The sequence below is a fragment of the Aquarana catesbeiana genome, linkage group LG06 (genome assembly GCF_042186555.1).
Source record: "Aquarana catesbeiana isolate 2022-GZ linkage group LG06, ASM4218655v1, whole genome shotgun sequence".
Classification (NCBI taxonomy): domain Eukaryota; kingdom Metazoa; phylum Chordata; class Amphibia; order Anura; family Ranidae; genus Aquarana; species Aquarana catesbeiana.
This window is the reverse complement of record NC_133329.1, coordinates 185458435-185484047: the sequence shown is the minus strand read 5'-3', so window position 1 is coordinate 185484047 and position 25613 is coordinate 185458435.

Here is a 25613-nt window from a genome sequence, read left to right as displayed (position 1 = left end):
TTTCCTCAAAAAAGGATTTTTATTGACATAAAAAGTAACATACAAATTCAAAGAATTAGTCATTCCAGCATAACATTAAAGAATAAATGGGCTAAGTTTTCTTACATACCACATCATGACATTCAATGGGTATATTGCCAGCCAGGCCTCACCAGTTTACACTTAAACAATCATGTACAGTTAACTCCACACATGAATACGGTTCTCTCATAACCCATTACCATATGATTTAAAGAAGCAAGCTGTCAATTACCAATTCTAGCGGGGATAATCCTGGGGTACAACAGGTCAAATTTTCCTGGTCGGCCCCTGTGTTGGAATATATACTTCTCTAATCTTAACCACTTCAGCCCCGGAAGGATTTACCCCCTTCCTGACCAGAGCACTTTTTACAATTTGGCACTGCGTCGCTTTAACTGCTAATTGCGCGGTCATGCAATGCTGTACCCAAACAAAATTTGCGTCCTTTTCTTCACACAAATAGAGCTTTCTTTTGATGGTATTCGATCACCTCTGCGGTTTTTATTTTTTGCGCTATAAATGGAAAAAGACCGAAAATTTTGAAAAAAAATGATATTTTCTAATTTTTGTTATAAAAAAAATCCAATAAACTCAATTTTAGTCATACATTTAGGCCAAAATGTATTCGGCCACATGTCTTTGGTAAAAAAACATCAATAAGCGTATATTTATTGGTTTGTGCAAAAGTTATAGCGTCTACAAACTAGGGTACATTTTCTGGAATTTACACAGCTTTTAGTTTATGACTGCCTATCTCATTTCTTGAGGTGTTAAAATGGCAAGGCAGTACAAACCCCCCCCCAAATGACCCCATTTTGGAAAGTAGACACCCCAAGGAAATTGCTGAGAGGCATGTTGAGCCCATTGAATATTTATTTTTTTGTCCCAAGTGATTGAATAATGACAAAAAAAAAAATTTACAAAAAGTTGTCACTAAATGATATATTGCTCACACAGGCCATGGGCATATGTGGAATTGCACCCCAAAATACATTCAGCTGCTTCTCCTGAGTACGGGGATACCACATGTGTGGGACTTTTTGGGAGCCTAGCGGCGTACGGGGCCCCGAAATCCAATCACTACCTTCAGGATTTCTAAGGGCGTAAATTTTTGATTTCACTCCTCACTACCTATCACAGTTTTGAAGGCCATAAAATGCCCAGATGGCACAAACCCCCCCAAATGACCCCATTTTGGAAAGTAGACACCCCAAGCTATTTGCTGAGAGGCATGTTGAGTCCATGGAATATTTTATTTTTTGACACAAGTTGCGGGAAAGTGACAATTTTTTTTTTTTTGCACAAAGTTGTCACTAAATGATATATTGCTCACACAGGCCATGGGCATATGTAGAATTGCACCCCAAAATACATTTAGCTGCTTCTCCTGAGTATGGGGATACCACATGTGTGGGACTTTTTGGGAGCCTAGCCGCATACGAGGCCCCGAAAACCAAGCACCGCCTTCAGGATTTCTAAGGGCATAAATTTTTGATTTCACTCCTCACTACCTATCACAGTTTTGAAGGCTATAAAATGCCAAGATGGCACAACCCCCCCCCCAAATGACCCCATTTTGGAAAGTAGACACCCCAAGCTATTTGCTGAGAGGCATGTTGAGTCCATGGAATATTTTATATTTTGACACAAGTTGCGGGAACGTGACAATTTTTTTATTTTTTATTTTTTTTTGCACAAAGTTGTCACTAAATGATATATTTCTCAAACATGCCATGGGCATATGTGGAATTACACCCCAAAATACATTCTGCTGCTTCTCCTGAGTACGGGGATACCACATGTGTGGCACTCTTTGGGAGCCTAGCTTCATACGGGGCCCCGAAATCCAATCACCACCTTCAGGATTTCTAAGGGCGTACATTTTTGATTTCACTCCTCACTACCTATCACAGTTTTGAAGGCCATAAAATGCCAAGATGGCACAAAACCCCCCAAAATGACCCCATTTTGGAAAGTAGACACCCCAAGCTATTTGCTGAGAGGCATGGTGAGTATTTTGCAGCTCTCAATTGTTTTTGAAAATAAAGAAAGACAAGAAAAATGTATTTTTTTTTTCTTTTTTCAATTTTCAAAAGTTTGTGACAAAAAGTGAGGTCTGCAAAATACTCACTATACCTCCCAACAAATAGCTTTGGGTGTCTATTTTCCAAAATGGAGTCATTTGGTGGGGGTTTGTGCCATCTGGGCATTCCATGGCCTCCGAAACTGTGATAGGCAGTGAAGAGTGTAATCAAAAATTTACGCCCTTAGAAAGCCTGAAGGCGGTGCTTGGTTTTCGGGGTCCCGTACGCGGCTAGGCTCCCAAAAAGTCTCACACGTGTGGTATCCCCCTACTCAGGAGAAGCAACAGAATTTATTTTGAGGTGTAATTTCACATATTCCCATGGCATGTTTGAGCAATATATCATTTAGTGACAACTTTGTGCAAAAAAAACAAAATTTGTCTTTTTCCCGCAACTTGTGTCACAATATAAAATATTCCATGGACTCGACATGCCTCTCAGCAAATAGCTTGGGGTGTCTACTTTCCAAAATGGGGTCATTTGGGGGGGTTTTGAACTGTCTTGGCATTTTATGCACAACATTTAGAAGCTTATGTCACACATCACCCACTCTTCTAACCACTTGAAGACAAAGCCCTTTCTGATACTTTTTGTTTACATGAAAAAATTATTTTTTTTGCAAGAAAATTACTTTGAACCCCCAAAAATTATATATTTTTTTAAAGCAAATGCCCTATAGATTAAAATGGTGGGTGTTTCATTTTTTTTTCACACAGTATTTGCGCAGCGATTTTTCAAACGCATTTTTGGGGGAAAAAACACACTTTTTAAAATTTTAATGCACTAAAACACACTATATTGCCAAATGTTTGATGAAATAAAAAAGATGATCTTAGGCAGAGTACATGGATACCAAACATGACATGCTTTAAAATTGCGCACAAACGTGCAGTGGCGACAAACTAAATACATTTTTAAAAGCCTTTAAAAGCCTTTACAGGTTACCACTTTAAATTTACAGAGGAGGTCTACTGCTAAAATTACTGCCCTCGTTCTGACCTTCACGGTGATAACTCACATGCATGGTGCAATTGCTGTTTACATTTGACGCCAGACCGACGCTTGCGTTCGCCTTTGCGCGAGAGCAGGGGGGGACAGGGGTGCTTTTTTTTTTTTCTTTATTATTTTTTTGCTTTTTTAACTTATTTTTAAACTGTTCCTTTAATTTTTATTTTTTTTTATCATTTTTATTGTTATCTCAGGGAATGTAAATATCCCCTATGATAGCAATAGGTAGGTACTCTTTTTTGAAAAAATTGGGGTCTATTAGACCCTAGATCTCTCCTCTGCCCTCAAAGCATCTGACCACACCAAGATCAGTGTGATAAAATGCTTTCCCAATTTCCCAATGGCGCTGTTTACATCCGCGAAATCTAAGCCATGAAATGCTCATAGCTTCCGGTTTCTTAGGCCATAGAGATGTTTGAAGCCATTCTGGTCTCTGATCAGCTCTATGGTCAGCTGGCTGAATCACCGGCTGCATTTTCAGGTTCCCTGTTGGGACAGGAGAGCCAGAGAATAACATGGAAGACGGTGGGGGGGGCATTCCCTCCCACTGCTTGTAAAAGCAGTCTAGAGGCTAATTAGCCACTAGGATTGCTTTTACATGAAAGCCGACCGCTGGCTGAAAAGAATGATACCAAGATGATACCTGAACCTGCAGGCATCATTCTGGTATAACCACTCATACTCATACCAGTACGTTGCTGGTCCTTGTTGGGCATATATTGTAAACTTTTTTTTCATGCAGCCTGTGGGCTGAACGAAAAAAAGATATTAATCGGTGGGTATGCCCACTATTAGAATACCTGCATTCATCCACCCACTTTTAATGATGGGCATACATGCACTGTATATATATGCCAAAGCATGGGGGCATTCTCCTGCAAAAGTTAGGAGCAAATTGCTCCTCCGCCCACTGCTGCCCCCACGCTTCAGCATATATGCTGAAGTATGTAACTGTGGTGGTGAAATCACCTCCAACAGCGCTGGAGTCACGGCTTTATGTATTGTGGGAGCAAACGCTGTCAAGATAAATAAATCCGCGCTGCAACTGAATGGAGTACCTGCTAAGCAAATGATGGTTAACAAAAAAACAAAGTAACATTACAGTATAACAGTAATACTTACCATACCTGCAAAGCAAATACAAAAAAAAATAGTAAAAAATAAAACATTTAACGCAACCTGTGCCTACCTAAAATATATATATGCCGAAGCATGGGGGCATCCTTCCGCAAAAGGCAGGAGCAAATCGCTCCTCCACCCACTGCTGCCCTCACGCTTCGGCATATATGCTGAAGTATGTAACTGTGGTGGTGAAATCACCTCCGACAGCGCTGGAGTCACAGCTTTATGTATCGTGGGAGCAAACGCTGTTGCTGTCAAGATAAATAAATCCGCTCTGCAGCTGAATGGCGTACCTGAAAACAAAAAAGTGGTTATCAATAAAAAAACAAAGTATAAAAAAATTGCATACCTATAAAGGAAACATGATAAAAACATACCAATAAAACATTCCAGTATAGAATACAATAAAAAAGAGCAGAACAATAGAGAGAGAATAGAGAGAAAACAATAAAACAACAACTATTTTTGTTTTTTTTTATTTTATATTTTTTTTGTGTTTTTTTCTTTTTTTTAACTTTTTTTTTGTTTTTGTTTTTTTTTTTACACTTTTTTTGTAACTTTAACTTTTTTAACTGGTACCAGGTTTGGGTCTCTCAAAATGTGATGGCATCTTGGGAGACCCTGTGAAAGTGTGTCCTAGTCTGTGCAGTGCTGTACCCTATGCTAATACTCAACTAGTGTATGGTAGCGTTCAAAACATTCACCAATGCAAAGACCAGGATTGTCAGGACAGAAGGGACAATAATACCGGGTGTCACGCCTAAATCCGCGCTTGCTGCAGACACGACATCTTTTTTGGGGGGCTCGTTGGGTAGGGGTACTCGGGAGGACATATAGAAAATGCCTCTCATGCAGCCGGCTTACTGCATTTGGTTGGGGAAGGTGAGGTGGAGCACCGTCTGGAAACAGAAGGGCTCTGAAGATCTCTTCCTGGAATTTGAGGAAGGATCCAGTCTGTCCTGAAGCTCTGTATAGCACATAAGCATTCAGCAAAGCCAATTGAAATAAATAAACAGACACTTTTTTGTACCAGCGTCTGGCCTTACGGGCAACTAGGTACGGCGCCAACAACTGGTCGTTGAGGTCCACCCCTCCCATATTTTGGTTATATTCGTGGACACAGAGGGGTTTCTCCACAACACCAGTCGCCATAGTAATTTGGACCGTGTCTGCATGAAGGGAGGTAAGAACGAAAACATTCTTATTGTCCCTCCACTTCATAGCGAGCAAGTTATTACACTGCAAGCAGGCTCTCTCCCCCAGCCTAAGACGGGAATCTACAAGCCGCTGGGGAAAGCCCCGGCGATTAGGTCGCACGGTGCCACATGCTCCAATCTGATTAATCAAAAAGGTGGCTAAAAAGTGGCACGCTCGTGTAATAATTGTCCACGTACATGTGGTACCCCTTTCTGAATAAGGGTGACACCAAGTCCCACACTATCTTGCCAGTGCTTCCTATGTAGTCAGGGCAGTTTGTCGGCTCTACGTGACTATCTTTGCCCTCGTAAACCATAAAACTACATGTATAGCCTGTGGCCCTGTCACAGAGCTTATACATCTTGACCCTGTATCTGGCACGCTTGCTGGGAAGGTACTGTTTGAATGACAAGCGGCCAGAAAATTTAATCAGGGACTCATCAACGCAGACAACTTGATGGGGAGTAAACAAGTCTGCAAAACGTTGGTTGAAGTGGTTTACGAGGGGCCAAATTTTGTAGAGCCGATCGTATCCAGGGTCTCCACGAGGACGACAGAGTTCATTGTCGTTGAAGTGCATGAACCGCAAAATCTGCTCGTATCGTGCCCTGGCCATGGAGGCAGAGAACACGAGCATATGGTAAATTGGGTCAGTGGACCAATATGACCGAAACTCACTCTTTTTATTTATGCCCATGTTGAGGGAAAGGCCCAGAAAGAGCTTAAATTCGGAAACCTTAATTGGTTTCCAATCTCTGGCAAGGGAGGACTGGGGAATAGTGGCGATGTGTTGACCAGCGTACAAATTGCTTTGGTCCACAATAGATCTATAGAGATCTTCAGTGAAAAACAGCGAATAAAAATCCAGTGGTGTAAAATCAACTGTTTCCACCTGAATTCCAGGTTGGCCAGTGAATGGGGGAAGTACAGGTGCTGCAGAAGTGGTGGGTTCCCAATTTGGATTGGCAAATGCAGCAGGAAGGGCACTATGGGCACGACGGGCCTGTGTTCGTCTTCTTGGTGGCAGCGGGACACTACTTGTGCTTGCCACCTCGCCAGCTTGAACTGCACTTATGGGACTCGCCACGTCACCAAGTGTACTGCAGTGCTGGATGTACGACCAGGGTGTACTAGGCCGCTGGTGCTTGCCAGTTCACCAGAAGGAATAGCGGCACTAGTACTTCTCTGCTCCATACGAGGAACCTGCGGTTCTTGCACTTCAAGGACAGAAGAAGAAGATTGGGTTCTGGTACCCCTGACCTTAGCAGGGACCACAACTCCGTCGTCAGAGCTATCTGTCATGGAGCCACTGTCGTCTACAGGATCGTATTCTGAGCCTGAATCTGAAAGATGAGTGGCTTCCTCTTTACTATCTGCCATGCTCAGAAATGTGTAGGCCTCGTCACTAGTGTACCTTCGATTTGCCATTTTGGGCTCTAAATTTAGGGGTATACTAGTGAGACTCACAGGCAAAAAAGCTCCTGACTGTTAGCGACTGTATCAAAACGCTACCAAAAAACTGTTAGCGATCGCAGGGATCAGGCCTGACTCTGCGAACGCTGCAGTTATGTGTGCTTAGTGTTTTGTAAGTGACAGTTATCGATCGATACTGCACTTGGGTGGGCTGGGCAGGGCCGAGGGGCAAAACGCAGGTGATAGCAGGTATCTGGGCTGATCCTGCTAACACTGCGTTTTTGGGGACCCTAAGCTGCTGGGGAGTATAGATATGATTGGATCAGATATCGATCCGTTCAGATGCTATAGCACTAAGGGAGGTGTATGCTGCGTGCGTGGGTGTTAGCGGTACTGGCACTAACCTGATGCTGCCTGGGGCAACGCAGACCTTATCTGATCCTAAAAACGTAACTTGTATCACTGCCGGGCTATTAGGGGGTTAAACCTTTATAAGGTAATAAACGGCGGGTGCCCTAAAACTATAGTAAACTATAAAAAACAAACTAACTAACCAGCGTCACCCGTAACACTTATACGGTGATCGCCGGTGAAAGGGTTAACTAGGGGGCAATCAGGGGGTTAAAACCTTTAGTAGGTAGTATATGGGGGTCCCTGTCGCTATAAAACACTGACGGCGAACCTATATACTTACCTCCCTAACTAGCGTCACCTGTGTCACTAATACAGCGATCAGAAAAACGATCGCTTAGCGACACTGGCGACGGGGGGTGATCAAGGGGTTAACCTTTATTAGGGGGGTTAGGGGGGTACCCTAGACCTAAAGAGGGGTACCCCAGACCTAAAGGGGGCTAACCCTAACTGCCCTAACACTTATAACTGTCACAAACTGACACCAATGCACAAAAAAACTGCTATTGGTGTCACTGTGACAGGGGGTACAGGGGGGTGATCGGGGGGTGATCGGGGGGTGACTGGGGGGTGAAAAGTGTGCCTGGCGTGTTCTACTGAAAGTGTAGTGTTGGTGCACTTACTTGATGTCTTCTCTCCTCGGCGCCGGAACGAAAAGACCGACTCAAGGAGGGATGATATCACTTCCTCTCCCTCTGTTTACATTACAGAGGCAGAGGAAGGATTTTCATTCGCCGGGAGCGATCGGGAGGGGGTGGCCACGAATGAATGGCCTCCCCCTCACCTCTCATGGCCCGCAAACAAATGCCGGCGGCCTCTGGCACCGGGGGGTCTGATCGGATCCCCCGCCCGCAGGAAGGCAATCACGTACCAGGTACGTGATTTTGCCTGCCCGTGCCATTCTGCCGCAGTATATCTGCGTGAGGCGGTCGGCAAGTGGTTAAGGTGGCTCCCATCTGAGCTATCCAATCCCATAGCTTAGAAGGATCAGTTGCCTTCCAGTGTTGGAGGATAAGCTTATGGGCTTGGAAAAGAGCTCTACCAGTAGCCTTTTTTGGGTTGTCTTCAATTAGGAGATTATCAAGAATACCAAGGATACATACTTTGGGGTACGTGGGACCTTGACCATGAATACTTTAATCATGGAAAGTGAGAACTCCCCTACAGTATAGGTACAGTTTGGAGCACCGCCACAAAAAATGAATGAGGTCCCCGTGGTCTCTAGCGCACCTTGTGCAGTCAGCACTTTCACTGATGCCCCTCCTATGCAGCCTAGCAGGTGTGATATGAACCCTGAACACAATGTATAACTGTGAAAGTCATTGTGCTGTGTTAAGCGAGCACCCCTGTATTGCCTGTAGGGCCTCCGCCCATTGGTCCTCTTCGAAAGTACCCAAGTCTCTCTCCCATGGGGATGTCACTTTAGTGGGAAAGCCAGTTAAGAATATTAATAGTATAATAGCCTATGATCTGATATGAAACCCTTAAAGTGGGACACCTCTGTCATATAATGGAAGATAGGGGCAGGGGATTGTGTCCAAAGATTATTTCCTGCTTGTGCCTTGACTGCTGTAAATAAGGGAAGTACATTGACTGGAGTAACCCAAATTTTCCTGCAGCTCCACGAAAGGGAGCAGTCTTCCATTAGAGAAAATGTGAGCCAAATGTGTAACACCATGCGATTTCCATCGCTCTGTGCAAGTCAGAAGAAGCAACTCCCCGTAATACTTATTGTTCCATATAGGGCTATGCCCTGTAAAGCCATTGATATCCTGTAGTTGTCAGGGTTTATTACATATTTTTTGGATCAGCGCATATGATGTGGGGAAGAGCCTGTTCAACTTGGCAAAGGATAGAGCCTCAAGCCTCACAACCACAATACGTGAGCCCGTGGTATGCTGTAAAAGGACTGTAGTTGGATCCTCACCTCCTCCCCCTGTACCAGACCCACTAGGTATAGCTCGGGCAATATGTTGTAGCTGGGCAGCCAAATAATATAGCCATGGGTTGGGAAGCACCAATCCTCCTGCATCTTTAGGTTTCTGAAACTGTTCCAATCGAATCCTAGGGAGTTTATAAAGCCAGAGAAAGGCCCGAAATAAGGAGTCAATGACCCTAAATATATTAAACAGGACTACCATAGGGGTGTTATGCAAAATGTAGAAAAGTTGCTGCATGAAAATAGTTTTGGTGAAGTTTACTCTGCCTACCAATGACATTTTTAATTTTGACCATATTTTAGATTTATCTCTGATCTGGCCTAATAATGGGGAAAGGTTAAGAGATACATATTTGCAAGGCTGTGGCATGACCCAAACTCCCAAGTATTTAAATTTTGTTGATACTGGGATATCATGCAGTGTGGGGCCCTGTGTAGGAGTCCAACATCATGATCGTGGTTTGCTCAAATTGATCACCAGTCCCGAGAAAGACCCAAATGGCTTAATAACCAACATAGCTTCCCCCAGGGACCCCAACGTATCTCCCAATAGCAACATAGCATTGTCAGCATAGAGCATAAGTTCTTCATGTACCTGTCCATATTTAAAGCCAGTTATTAAAGGGTTGGAGAGTATTAGGGCAGCCATAGGCTCTATGGCAATGGCAAAGTGTAAGAGGGATGGGGCAGCCCTGTTGAGTCCCTCTGTCAGTGATGGCGAACCTTGGCACCCAAGATGTTTTGGAATTACATTTCCCGTGATGCTCATGCACTCTGCAGTGTAGTCAAGCATCATGGGAAATGTAGTTCCAAAACATCTGGGGTGCCAAGGTTTGCCATCACTGCTCTATGTAGTGGGAAAGGGGAAGACACACGACCTGCTTCTTAATTACCGCAGAGGGGGAACTATATAGGAGTTGTACCCAGGAGAGGAATACGTGTCTGAACCCAAATTTGGTCAGAGTGGCCCAAAGATATTGCCACTCCATGCTGTCAAATGCCTTGTGGGCATCTAACAACAGCAACGCCCTATCTCCCGTGTTGTCCATTTGGGACTGTATGTTAAGGAATAGCCAGCATAGGTTAATGGCCGTGGACCTTTCTGGTATAAAGCCGGACTGGTCTGGGTGTATAATGGAAGAGATTACATTATTAAATCTCAGGGCCAGTACTTTTGCAAGGAGTGAGATCGGCCTATATGAGCCCAGGTCCAGTGAGTGCTTCCCTGGTTTAAGCAGTAGAACTATGCTGGCTTGTGTCATAGAGTCCGGGAGGTGTTGGGAATCCCTAGCTAAGTTGAGGGTCTGAAGCAGTTGTGGTAGTATGATATCCCCATATTGTTTGTACACCTCAATTGGGATGCCATCATCCCCGGGTGCCTGATGCCCCGTACACACGGTCGGATTTTCCGATGGAAAATGTCCGATTGGAGCGTGTTGTCGGAAATTCCGACCATGTGTGGGCTCCATCAGACATTTTCCATCGGATTTTCCGACACACAAAGTTTGAGAGCAGGCTATAAAATTTTCCGACAACAAAATCCGATCGCGTCAATTCCGACCGTGTGTGGCCTGCTCACGCATGCTCAGAAGAAATTCCGACACGGAACAGCTCGGTCTGGTAAACTTAGCGTTCGCAATGGATACAGCACTTTCGTCAAGGTGCAATGTAAAAAATGGTTTAATACAGCGCACTCTCTTCTTCTTTATAATGTGAGAAGAATTAAGTAGTTTTGCTGCTCATATTCACACACACTTCTCACAAACTTCTTTCTTTATTATTTAGCGGGATTCCCTTAATATATTTTGATTTGTGACATCTGACAACATTATTTTGGTGTTGGATTTTTTTTTTTTTTGGTTTTAAGGCAGATTAGTTATTTTTGGTTTGTATTTTTTTCAAGGCTGATCTTTGTTTTATTGGATTTTTATTTGGACTCCAGAATATTTTTGTGTGTGTTTTGTGTGTCAAGTTACCACAACACCATTGATATGTTGTTCTATTTAATCTGTAGGAGATTGTTTGGTGTTGTTGTCTCTGTATTTTAGAAATGTACCTGAATCCTCACCAACAAACTGTCCTTTTTGAATGAAAACACACATAGGCAAGTATAATTTTCCTTAAAAAAAAATTATTAAGGGCTCACAACTAAACAAAGAGGGAAGCAACACTGGAGAAACAGCTGAAATGGGTGAAGCCTTGGACCCCCAGGGCACACATCAACTATTTTGAAGCAAAATTGGTGGCCTGAGGAGTCCTTATCTAAAGGAGTGCAGTCTGGTCCAGAAGTCCTAAGGATCCGGAAAGCAGCAGATGACATCTGTGTCCCCAGGCTGTGGTCACACGAGAGACTGCATCTTTTGTCAGACCAGAATTAACCCAGGGTCATCACTCTCTTGTCTTCCTTCCACGCTTCCTTCCACGCTGTGGCTCTGGTGGTGGAGTTGTGGCAGCAAGAGGAGGAGGAGGAGGATGGTCCAACTCAATCACGTCAGTCTTGGGTGTTAGTTCCCCACTCACCCCCTTACTTAGGACTTTATAAAGAAGGTCCTCACATAGCTTGCATTGACCCTCCTGCATGCCCTGCAGTTTTGTGGCAGCCATGCAGGCAAAGGCCTCTTCAGGAGTGGGTAAGGCTCGGAGGGACACAGAAGCCTCCTGAATCAGCCGTGAATGAGTGCAGAATCCTGCATGTGAGTCGCCTTCCTCGCCCTTTTGTATGGACGGCGGAGGGGAGGAACCTGCGATTCAGTCAGGCTGCGACTTGTCCCAGGCTTCTCCTGGTTGACACTTAGCCCCGCCTCCTCCTGGCTGCAACTTAGCCCCGCCTCCTCCTGGCTGCCACATTCCACAACCTCCTCCTGGCTGAGGTCTTCCTGTGTATGAAAAAGGGACATTGTTTTAGTATTTTTTCATCAATTACACACAATTTTCACCTCATGACTGTTGCAAATTGAATGTTAACAAATATAACAGACTACCATTCTGAGCCCAGCATTTTTCATTCTTGTCCCAATTTTGGGTGCCCACTACTGTCTATTGATATGTAAAACACCTTTTTTCAATCATCAATTAGTGATCAATAATAACATCTAGTAAAGATCATTTCTTTATTGACCAGAAATCTGTAGAACAATGCTATACCTGACTCAAGCTGGGCTCCTCCATTTCTTCCTGGCTGAAAGGCCCAGGTTGGACATCGGAAGCCTCAGCTGGGGTGGAAGGAAGAGTGGAAGGAAGAGTGGAGAGGGATTCCCTGACTTCAGTCTGGTCTGACAGAAATCGCAGTCTCTCATAGTACCAGAGCCTGGGGACATAAATGTCATCTGCTCCAGATCTCTGGGAATCCGTGACCTTCTTGCGCTCCCTAAGATAAGTGCTCCTCAGCCACCAATTTTGGCTTTTAAATAAGGGATGGTTGCTGTGGGGACCTTCACCAACTCCAGCAGTTTCTCCAGCGCTGCCTGCCTCTTTTGTTTATTGTTATAATGGGGATGTCTCACCTGCCACAGACAGGGCAGCTCCCTGTATTTGTCTATGAACAGGGGGAGGAAGTTGTGGTAATTGAAGCCATCCATTTTCTCTGCAAGACACAACACGAGACAAACCCTAAGGTCATGGCAAACTCTCCTAATCTTGTTACAATATCGGCTTCAATTTCGAAGCAGTATAGGCCCAAGTTTAGATCTTACCTTTGTTATCACGATCGGCGCCTCCGATGCTCCTTCCTCCGCTCACAGATCGTACGTAATACGCACGCGTGTTACGCTTTATACACACTGCGCATGCGTCTAACTCCGCCCGCCCCTGACGTTCTTTCTAGTCTATTCCCCGCCCCTTTTCATTCTGCACAGTGGGGGAAGAGCACATGGCGGATACACAGCAGGTGCATGCTAATTACAGCAACGAGGAGGAGGAAAGCCCGGAGCCTGAAATGTCTGGATCCAGAAGGAGACGATTTAAGGCCTCAAATATGTCCTTTGGGGAGATGTTGGAGATGGTGGACATCCTGAAGAAGACCGACTATGATGGGAAGTATGGACCTTACCCCAACCCCAATGTCCGAAAGGCCAAGATCATGGCAAAAGTGGTCAGGAGTCTGCACCGGAATTTCGGGGTACGATGATCGAAAGATCAGCTCAGGAAACGGCGGTCGGACCTGAAATTACTAGAACACGAGCAGTACAGAAAGATCCGGAGAGTGCTGCAAAAATGTAAGTAGTTGTCCTGTGTTCCTAATCTTTTTCTGTACATTACGTTCGTGCTGCTCCATGTTCTTTTCTTAAAAGTGTACATTTTAAAATGGCAACTTTCATGTTCAGGGGCACATTATTCGTTCGTATCAAACATTTTGATTTCGGACTATAAAACACCATTGTTTTGTCCATATGCATTTGGCAACATTTTTGACGCCCTACTTGTATGAAACTAATTTGGTTGTGTAGATGGGTTTGTTACTAGAATGAAATGCAAACTAGATTCTGTGTAAGGAGAGGACACTGAGCAGCTGTTTTCACATCTGGACTCTGGAGCACTAGTGTGGGACCCCAGAACACCATTTTTATTAGGGGGCCACACAGGTGCTCCAGTGTATACTATAGGGGGGTCTCCATCTGTGAAGCTTATTTAAAACAGGTAAAAAGTATTGAAGCTTGACAAAGGACACTGAAAATGCTACATTTTGGAACTCACCCAAAATAGACAATTGTACCCCACTTCCAAGCAATGTTTCCTATTTATAGTTCTGCCATCAAATATCTGTGTGCTAAGTATAGCATTTTTGTTTTACATAGGGGAGAAAAGACTCGGAGGACACCCCTCATCCGAGGAGAACAGAGACCCCCCCCCTCTGGAAGAAGGGGAAATACCCCCAACCCAAGAAGAGCAGGAGGAAGAAGATGTGGTGGAAATTGTCACCACAACAGGTGAGTGTCTGCGACCACAGGCTCAGGTAAGAGATGGATGCCGGCATATTTTTGATACCTGATTTTCAGAAAAGCCAAATTTGGAGGATGCACACAGTGTGCCAACATTTGCTATCTGCCATCACGGGAGATCAGTGGACGTGTTTTGGGGGTGCAACTCCTTCCTCAATAATAAAGTAGCTGAGCAGAAGGGGTTTCTCCCCCGTGATGGCAGCTAGCAAATGTTGACATTGGCAAAATTGTGTGCATCTTGCAAATTTGGCTTTTCCTGGGGTGACTTCACCCCATTTGAACGCAATATCAAACACAGTTCCTAAATACTCATATATGATATTGCCTTCAAGTTCTACCAAATGTGAACTTTGTAAGTTCAAGATTTGTGTCTTTCTTGTTGGTTTTACACATGCCTGTTTTATCGTAAATGGATATTTCTATTTTTGATAATGCCACCCCAAAAAAGGTTATACAACAAACATGTTGGTTTGTTTTAAAAACCTTTTCGAAATGCATATGTGATTGTGCAGGTATTAAAAAGATTGTGAATCAAGAATGTGTGGATTATTGTCTCAACGCTACAACACTTTTGTGGTGATGTAATTGCTGCTTTCTGTGAAAATGGGGGTTATTTCCTAAGGGCAAATCCTCTTTGCACTACAAGTGCAGTTTCCGTGCAGTTTCAAGTGCACTTGTAGTGCAAAGTGTCTTTGCCTTTAAGAAATAACAGCCAACAGTGCTTTGGATAAGGTTACACAATCATGCCATTTTCAGGACTACCCACATTTCAGCCAGGGTCATCTAAAACAAACACAAGCAGTAAGTGTCACCAAAGATTAGCTTTTTTTTGTTTTATTTGATAAAGGCTTCACAAATTGTCTGGCATATTGATGGCCCCCCTACCCGCAAAGAACTCAAGGTATCTTACCCGGACATCATGGGCACTCAGGGAGGGCAAGCCAGGACGGCCACTTTCAAGCGCTGTCAGGGTTGTTTCATTTAGAATTTCGGCCTCAGGCCCAACTGAGCCAGCATAGTTGGCAGAATGTTGACGCAAAAAGTTATGTAGAACACAGCACGCCAGGATTATATGATTAAGTTTATACTCCGCCATATGGATGGGTGTCAAAAATAGGCAGAACCGACTGGCCATGATTCCAAATGTGTTCTCCACCACTCTTCTGGCTCTGGCCAGCCGGTAATTAAAAACCCTCTGGTCCGGGGTGAGGGTCCTCATCGGGAATGGCCGCATAAGATGGTCCCCCAGCGCAAAGGCTTCATCCGCAACGAAGACGAATGAGAGTCCTTCCACATTGTCTTCTGGAGGTGGAAAGTCCAAGCTGCCATTCTGGAGACGCCTGTAAAACTCTGTCTGGGCGATGACTCCACCATCGGACATCCGGCCATTCTTCCCCACGTCCACATACAGGAACTCGTAATTAGCCGACACCACCGCCAACATCACAATACTATTGAACCCCTTGTAATTATAATAGTACGACCCCGAGTTGGGGGGTGGGATGATGTGGATGTGTTTCCCATCAATTGCCCTTCCGCAGTTAGGAAACTCCCACCTCTGGGCAAAGTGGGAGGCCACAGTCTGCCATTCCTGTGGCGTTGAAGGAAACTGTTGAGGAAAACATAAAAAAATTACTATTTTTGCACATAAACATGGCAAGCAGATTAGACACAAACATTCTTGGCCAACATTCAGATAAAACATTTATTAAGGGGAATTTTACAACAACAAAGTATAAGGTACACCTATCATATTCCCCCTCCCCCCTCTCATGGGCCATTTCTTTTTTTTTTTTTTTTAACTTTATCTAACCTTCAAAATCTCAGTACAAAAAAACAAACTAAACCCTGCACATTTGGGGGAACATAATAAGACAAATAACAAAGTTCTCCAATTCTCATGGACACATACAATAAATAAGTCCCCCCATATATCTCACCCTTTCCCTCCCTCCTCCCACCCCCCCAGCCCCACAGATTATCTCCTCTCTAAAAAGGCTCTTGACAATTGCTTGTGTCCAAATCCTATATTACTGCCTAATTACTTCCACAAATCGCTCGGTTTTCTTGAATGCTATCCAGCGATCCCATTTACCCCTTTGTTCGTTCTGGACCCTTTCCATATATTCTCCTATCTCTTCTCTCTCCAAAATATAGATTTCATTCACTCTGGCTACCCAGTCCCTAATCCTCGGAGCTTCAAGTTCCTGCCATTTCTTTGGTATCACGTTCTTAGCTGCGTTCAACAAAACTGGGACTATAGATGTTTTATATCCTCTTTTCCCTCCTTCCAACCTATGAGCAGACATTCCAGGGGTCTAAGTGGATCGCCTTACTCGTTATTTCTTTGATTAGCCTAATCACTTCTTTCCAAAAAATCTTAATTTTGGGGCAATCCCACCAGAGGTGAGCCATAGTATCTGGTAATCCGCATACTCTCCAACAATTGGAGGACCTTTCTGGTATAAACTTGCTAATTTTGACCGGGGTCATGTACCACCTGGTCAAACACTTATAGTTACTCTCCCTTGTTTTTATGTCCACTGCCGTACCGTGTGTTGCCCCTAAGATTCTCCTCCCTTTATCTCCGTCACCGCATGCTCCCAATTCCTCTTCCCATTTTTTGATGAAGGGCGGAGACTCCAGCCCCGATCCCCTCACCAAAATTTTATAAATCTCTGAGATTTTCCTCTTCACTGAATCTTTACAAAATAACTTCTCTATCGGTCTATAGTCCGCTTCCTCCCTTAATGGGCCGGGGAGACTATTAACAAAGTGCTCAAGCTGGCCGTATCTCCACCCGTTTAATAACCATAAATCCACTTGTGACTTTAATTCTCTAAATGTACAAATTTTCCCACACTTAATAATATCCCTTACTTGTGCCCCTGTGTCCAATAACCACTTACCCCCTACATTCCCCATCCCTGGGGGAAAGTATATATTTTCTTTCAAAAAAATTAAAGGTGAATTATACTCCCATTGATTATTCAAGTGCATCTGATCCCACATTTTAAGTGTAAGGTGTGTAATATAGTGTGTGTCTTTCCCCAAATTCCTAAAATGTGGGGGATTCCAAATCAAATGATTTAACTGTGTGTTGCTTAACCCTTTTTCTAAATTAACCCACCTTTTATTTCCTCTATTATTTTCCCAGTCCAGTGCCCATGCTATTATAATTGCTTTATAATACATCCTAAAATCTGATAAGGCCAGCCCCCCACTTACTTTTTCTCTCCTCAATGCTGTATGGGCTATCCTAGGTTTCTTATTATCCCAAACATACTTATTTATTAAACTAGTCAGTACACTGAAACAAATTTGTGGTAACGGAATTGGGAGCATCTGCATCTTATATAGCACCTTTGGGGCTGACACCATCTTTACTAAATTAATTCGCCCTATCCAAGAGACATGGCAGTGTCTTATTCTGTTAATTTCTGCTCTAATTTCATTCAGAAGATGGATAAAGTTCAACTTGTACAGATTCTCCTTATGACCCGTTAAATTGACTCCCAGGTATTTAATATTATCTTTCCAGGGGAAGTGGAAAACTGCACCCAATCTGCTCGCTTCCTGTTTATTGATGTTAATCTTTAGGGCTTCTGATTTCTCTATGTTGATTTTAAAATTTGAGAGCTCACTGTATTTCCTCAGTGTGGCCAACAAATTTGGCATCGTAGTTCTAGGTTTAGAAACATAAAAAAGTACATCATCCACGAAAGCGGCCAATTTATGTTCCTCCTCACCCACTCTACAGCCACTTATATCCGGATTTTTCCTAATCGTAGCTAACAGGGGTTCTAGGGCCAGGACAAACAGGAGTGGGGACAAAGGACATCCTTGTCTTGTCCCGTTTTCCATAACAAATTGAGCTGAGGGAACGTTGTTGACCTTTACGAATGCTGTAGGTTGGGTATATAAAGTTTGTATCCATTTTAGCATTATTGGCCCTACTCCCAGTACTTCGAGTGTACAAAACATGAATCCCCAGTCTACTCTGTCGAACGCCTTCTCGGCATCTATCGACAGAAGTAGACTGGGGGATCCATTTGATTTAAATGCCTCCATTATCAGGAGAGACCGCACCCCGTTGTCTCTTCCTTCCCTCCCAGGGACAAAGCCCACCTGGTCCGGATGAACCAGGTAGGTCATTTTCTCCCTGAGCCGTAGTGCCAACACTTTTGCATAAAGTTTGGTGTCCGCGTTCAAGAGCGCAATCGGTCTATAACTCGCGCATGAGGTACGGTCCCTCCCCTCTTTGGGAATTAGCGTCACTGAAGCCAACAGAGCGTCTCTACACAATTCTCCCCACCTCCCAAGGCCGTTCCACATTTGGCTCAACCGAGGGACCAGAGTGCTACAAAATTTTTTATAGAAGCTGGTTGTAAAGCCATCTGGCCCCGGACTCTTGCCCGGGGGAGATGACTTTAGGGCCAAGTATACCTCACCTCCTCTTCCGTTATCGGATTCTCCAGCTCTGATACATCTGCTTCCGACAAGGTAGGGAGACCCGCCCCTTTTATAAACTCTCTCATCTTCTCTTCTTTATTTCCATAGCTTTTTTCCCTCTGCCCTACCGAATATAGCAAAGAATAAAACTGTCTAAATTCCTCTCCTATCTCTCTGGTGGTGTGTCTCAGTTCGCCTTTTTTATTTCTGATCTTCTCTATGAAGTTCTCGTCCTTTTTTTCCTTAATAACTGCTGCCAAATGTTTCCCCACCTTATTTCCCTTCAGATGGCAGTTTTTTAAATATTTATTCCTGGTTTTCACTGACTCTTCTTCTATTAACTGCCTTAGCTCCTCTCTTTTTAATATCAGTTCTTTAAATACAGATTCATCCCCGCCCTTAGAGGCTTTATGGAGCTGTTCTAACTGGTGTATGTTAGTAATGAGACTATCTTTCTTTTTTCCCCTTTCTCTCTTCTCACCTGAATCTATAGAGATTAGGACCCCCCTTATGTATGCCTTAAAGGCCGCCCATAGGACTGCCCCCGTTGTCTCACTTGACTCATTATTGGAAAAAAACTTGTCAATTTCCCGTTGAATTTTGTTGATGACACTATCTTTCTTAAGAAGATCTTCATTGAATCTCCATGAGAATGGGACTCTTTGTAGGCCCCTGAACTTTACTATCATCGACACTGGAGCGTGATCTGATAAAGTCACGGTCTCAATCTTCGACTCTACTATACCCTCCAACAAACTGTGATCCACCATCAAGTAATCCAGCCTTGAATAGGTCCTGTGGACCGGGGAGAAGAAAGAGTAATCCCTCTCCTTGGGGTGCTGTACCCGCCAAACATCAATCAATTGGTAATCGTGGAGCTTTCTCCCTAAACTCGTCAGCAATTTTTTACCCACTTCCCGGGTTCCAGATGACCTATCCAAGGCTAGGTCTAGGCAAAAATTAAAGTCGCCTGCTAAAATCATTTCCCCTTCCTTAAATGCCCCCAAACTAACCAGGGTCCGGGAGAGGTATCTTATCGGGTCTCTGTTCGGGCAATAAACATTGGCTAATGTATACGTCCTATCCCCTAGTTTAATTTTTACAAACATGAACCACCCCTCTACATCAATCCTCTTCTCAATCAGTGTAAATTTAATCCGTTTCGAGAACCCGATAGCCACTCCCTTCGCCCTTTTGATTGGTGTATCACGATAAATCCAGGACGGAAAATTCTTTGAATTCAGCTTAATGTTGTCCTCAAACACCAAGTGGGTCTCCTGTAAAAAAACTATGTCTGCACCATAGCTCTGCAATTCATTTAAGATTTTTCGCCTTTTCCCGGGTGAGTTTAGCCCCTTCACATTATAGGACAGACACCTAACCTCCACACCACTCATTTCCACCTCTCCTTTTAATATAACTCTGCGAGGGCACCCCCTCCCCCCTACCGCCCCCCACCCCCCCTCACCCACCACCCATCTCCCTCCCCACCCCCTCCCCTGCCACTACTTGGGCAATGGGCGGCAGTGCCAAGGATACTATACTCCCGACCTGCATCCCCTTGTGCTATGGGGTGAGGCTCTGACCATGGACAGCCGTGGGGTCCCTCCTCCCCTAAGGGTGGAGTGTACCACGGAGGCCCTCCTACCCGCCACTTCTTCACCCCCCCTCCCCGACCTCCCCCCGCTCCCCCCTCCCAACGGCCCAACCCCCCAAAAACAAGAAACTTCCACCAGCCCCCCATTTCGCTCCCCTCCCTTTTATTAGGGACATTTACTATCAGGACCCTTCATTCAAGGCAAAACCCCTTCTGGAATATTTGGAACAGGAATATCTAGATTCCTGCAAAAATCCTGCAGATCTCCCTCTCTTTTTATTTTAAACACCCTGCCCTCTCTCGTCACACTCAGGGACAGCGGGAAACCCCAACTATATTTTATGTTTGCCCCCCTCAATAAGTCCAATATCGGTCTTAATTGGCGTCTTCTCGCCAAAGTTCCAGTGGAGAGATCTGGGAATATTTGAATTTCTTGGTTGTTAAATTTCACCGGTTGTGCTCCTCTCAGACTACTCCAGATCTTTGCTTTGTCCTCGAATTGATGGAACTTAACTAAAATGTCTCTGGGCACATCATCTCTAACATTTGGGGGTTTTCTTATCCGGTGGACTCTATCTGTCTTTAATTCGCAGTCTGGTTCCCTACCCAGGAGTGGGTTAAAAAGCTCTTTCATCACTGCGGACAGATCTTCTTCTCTCTGCTCTGGTAGGGATCTGATTCTTAGGTTTTGCCGCCTGTTTTGGTTTTCTTGCTCCTCTAATTTGTACATCAACTCCCGGTGGTCCCCCTGCAATGTTTTTACTTGTTTCTTAAGAGCCGCTATTTCCTGGACCTGTTGTTCTGAAACCATCTCTACTTCTTCAACTCGTTTTAAAAGATGTCCCATGTCTGTCCTTACGTTAAGGATTTCTGCCTTAATTGAATTTTCCAGCCTGAAAAACATATCCTGTATCTCGCACTTGGTTGGGAATGCCTCTGGAGCCGGGTCAGCTTCCATACTTAAATCTGGTTCTATTTCGGCGGAGGCACCGATGTTGGGAGTCCCCCCCTGTGCGCCTTTGTTCTTAACAGTGGCCTTCTTTTTATCTTTAACTTCATGTTGTTTGCTGTCCATACCTGGGCTTTTTAGATATTTTTGGATTGTGCTGGAATTTAAACTATCTCTGGGCTTGTTGAGCTCTGCTTGCTTTTGGGAGCGTCCTCTCATATTCCTCTCTTCCCTGCACTTCGTTCGTTCACCTATTTTCACCGACCTTACAGCTTCTGCCGGGTCAGCCCGCCTCAATCTCTCCCCTGCGTGGCAGTTTAACAGTTTACAGGTGTTTTAACTTCCAAAATGCACCCAAAATGCACCCCGTCAGTCCCCTGTAGGCTTTACTTCCGTACACTTTACTAGTGCAATTTTATTAATGTCGCCCCAGGTCACTTCAACCCCTCCTCTGGCCGCCTTTGCTTTTGATGGTTCACAATAGTGGGCTGAACAGGGTCTCTGCTCTCATACCAAGCTAAACCGCTCACACTTGATTTGTTAGGTTTTTGGTATACAAAGATATGTTACTTTCCCTCTGGCTATCACAAGCCCGCTGCACTTTTCACTTAAATTATTATTTCTATGTTAAGGCAAATTGCCGTCACAACAATACAGTTCAGGTAGGTGAGGTGAGATTGCTCTCCCAAAAGAAGGTCCTACCTGTGTCCAACAGACCTCTTAGAAGCTTCCCAGTCTTCCAGTGGGGGTCACTTCATACTTCACACTGACAGGGGTGAACGCCGTCTGAAGAGAGGGGATCCCCACACCGCTGGGTCTTCACTCATCCACGCTCCGCTGTAGGCTAGAACCGCCATTCACTGAGTGCACAGCTCACACTCACTCCTCCACCTGGTGCTGTACTGCTGCAGAGCACAGGGGGATAACACGGAGAGCATCCAAGAGACATCCAGGGAGCTGAGCCGAAGGGGAGGGATGGGAGGATGCCGTGACGACTAGCGGGCGCCGAGCCGGCCAGCCTGCGGATCTCGTGTACTTAGTCCGCAGGACTTTTTCTCCTTTTTGTATGTGGCCGGCCGCCCAGCGTACACCTCCGCCGCCTGAAAGGAGGGGATCAGTAGGATGGCCCCGGTCTCTCACCCCGTGCCTTCCAAAGAGCTGTCTTCATTCCTACCTCCGTCCTCCACCGACCCACTGCCAGGCCCCTCCCCCAACCACAGCACGTCACATCCTCATCTCCCTCAGGATTGTCACTTGGGCCATTTCTAACATTATAGGGGGGGGTCTTGGACAGGTAACCCTATTCACTTCATTGAGAGATGAATCCTTAAATACAGGGTATTACTTGGAACAGCCCCTCCTTAGTTACACTATTGGCAGCCCACTGGACAGGTAAGAAGTATCATAATAAAAAGATATAAATACACACTGTACACATTTGAGCACATTTGGACATTCTGCTATTACCTATCAAGATAATAATATAATACAAAAACTTTAAACAGTACCATTTGAGTATACAGGCAGGCCCTTGCACTACATGCTTTGGGGAATTCATCCATAAATCTGACCACAAAAGAGATGTGTATAGTGTGTATGGGTTTGGCAAAGTCAGCAGATAGATGATTGAGGATAGATATAGAATTGGTATCAGCTGACTTAGCAGTTGGGGGGAGGGAGGGTTAATAAAAATGATTTGGGGACACTACAAAAAAAAGCCTCTGGCACTCTGCCTGAGTTTAAAACACAAATCACATTTCAAAACATTTTAGGGGGTGTTTGGGGTACAGCACTACTATGGAGCTGATAAAATACATTGTTAAGTGACTACATGAGGTGAATATAGGGCAGGAGAGCATGCTGGGGAGGTTAGTGAAGGCAAATATGTATGAAGGAGCAAAAAAATAATTACATAAAAATCCAGCATGCATGAGAACAAAGGGGACATTCACAGCATATTACAATCATGGTAATTTGGGAAAGAGGAAAGAAATTCAATATATTAGCAAACATTCAATACAATAAAATGTGATATTAAAGGATAAAAATCTTACCTTCATATACTCCTTATGAAGGACCTGGATGATTGCAGAACAGGTCTCTGGGATAATGATCCCCAGAGCCTGGGGGGAGATGCCTGTCGAGAACTTCAAGTCCTGCAGGCTTCTCCCTGTCGCCAAGTACCGCAGGGTAGCGAGGAGCCTCTGCTCCGGAGTGATGGCTTGCCTCATGCAGGTATCCTGCCTGCTGATATAGGGGGTCAGCGAAGCCAACAAACAGTGAAATACGAGGTCCGTCATCCTGAGAAAGTTCCTGAAATCATCAGGATTATTCTCACGGATCTCACAGAGCAAAGTCATATAAGAGAACTGGTCAAGCTGAAGCAACCAAATCTTGGTCCATGAACTCCTCCACACCCTGTTCATGGACTGGACTTGGGTCAACGTCAGGACCCCAACACCAAGCCCCTGCACAGCACAAACTCTACAAGGAGTACGTATACGCAACATGGCTAGAAAACGGTCGGCTGCTCAGAACGAAGTAACAGAATGCACTGAAGAACAGCAAGGCCTGTGAAAAGAAACCTGAAAAACAGTAACGAACACACAAGAACACAATGACTAAGTCACGCGGAACTTGCTTGCACGCACTGAAGAGCAGATACAAACCCACAAGCACAAACTGAACCGCAGAAAATGATCTGAAAGCCACGAGTCTGAAAAAGCGCGAATCGTCTCTCACCAAACTTTTACTAACACGAGATTAGCAAAAGGAGCCCAAAGGGTGCCACGCTTGGTTCTGAACTGGCCTTTTCTAGTCTCGTCGTACGTGGTGTACGTGACCGCATGGTTGGCGATCGGAAATTCCGACAACTTTGTGCGACCGTGTGTACGCAAAACAAGTTTGAGCCAACATCCGTCTGAAAAAATCCTAGGATTTTGTTGTCGGAATGTCCGATCAATGTCCGACCGTGTGTACGGGGCAATAGAGTTGGGAAAGGAGTTAGTTGCTATTTGCATCTCCTCAATAGTGATGAGGGGTTTCTAGCGAATCGATTTGGGACTCCGTTAAGCAAGGTAGTTCCTGTAGGAACTCCTGCACCTCCCCTGGTGAATGTGTCTGTTTGGATTGATATAGGTCCAAGTAAAAGTCTACCAGTTCCTGCATAATCAAGTCCGAGGTATTTGCTACCTTTCCTATTTTTTTATGTAGGGCCTCAATAGAAGGGGATAACAGTTATGAGTGTACTCCACCTCCAGGCGTCTCACCAGCTGATCAGTCTGCTCCCTTTGGGTAGATGTGTTACGTTTAATAGCATTAACCTCCGATATAAATAGTCCCCTTAGGAATAGACATGTGCATTCGTTTTCGTCCGAATGCATTTTCGTCCGAATTTCAGGTATTTTCGTTATCGTTTTAACAAATGTTAACGAAAGCGCAGAATCTGAAAACCGAAAGATCCGACATAAACAAATGCTTTATTTTCGTTTTCGTTGCGACAACAGTTCGATATAGATAGGCGATTTGACATGACGCTGACAATAACAATCTGTGTCTATCGAACCTGTGGTCGAATGTGCCTAACCTTAACTCTATAGTCCATCCATGCTAGTCCAAGATTATTCTAAAAGATTCGACATAGAGAGAAAAGATTCGACATAGAGAGAAAAGATTCGACATAAAGAGAAAAGATCACTGCTGGAATTGGGTGGTGGAAGTAAAATAAAAATAATGATGATGATGATGAATGTTATTGGCCGATTGTAACCAAAGAGGAGGGGCAGTAAAATTGATAGAACCACGCACGTACAGCCAACTTACTTTCACTTACGATTTGCTAGCAGAGAGAGACATACACGCCGAATCATTTCAGAAGACAGTCAATCTTAGCTGGTCCATTTGTCACTTTGTCAGAGAACCTGAATTATTTATCAACTGAGCATAAGCACAGCAGCAGAACAATAGTGAAGCAAGCTACAGTTCAACTTAACTTTTTCACAATAATCTGCTGCTATTGTGTTAGTGTTGTGAACTTTATAGATAGATAGATACTAGTGATACTAGTGTTTCTGCTAGTGTTGTGATAGCCTCAGAGGCTGCCCGTGTTGTGGGGGGGGGATTTATTATTATCGATTCTATTTTATAGATTGAGATTCTATATAGATTCTATATACCCTATCTTGTTACCTGTCTGATCAGTGATCACTATCACCAGTCCATTTTCTGAACTATACAGCAACAGCAAGTCAGCAATGTACCGTTCTAATGGAAAAGTGAAGGCAGGTAGAGGTAGTGGTTATGGTCGTGATTGCGGTCGTGGTGGACGCCTTGCTAAAAAAAGTGGCAAGGTCTCTGCTACTAGTGCCTCTGACACTTCTGCTGCCACAAACATGCTGTCCACAACAGTGGGTGTCACCACCAGTGCCACCAGCAAAGCTAGTTCCACCACCACCTGATCTAATATTAGTTTTCCTGCCAGACC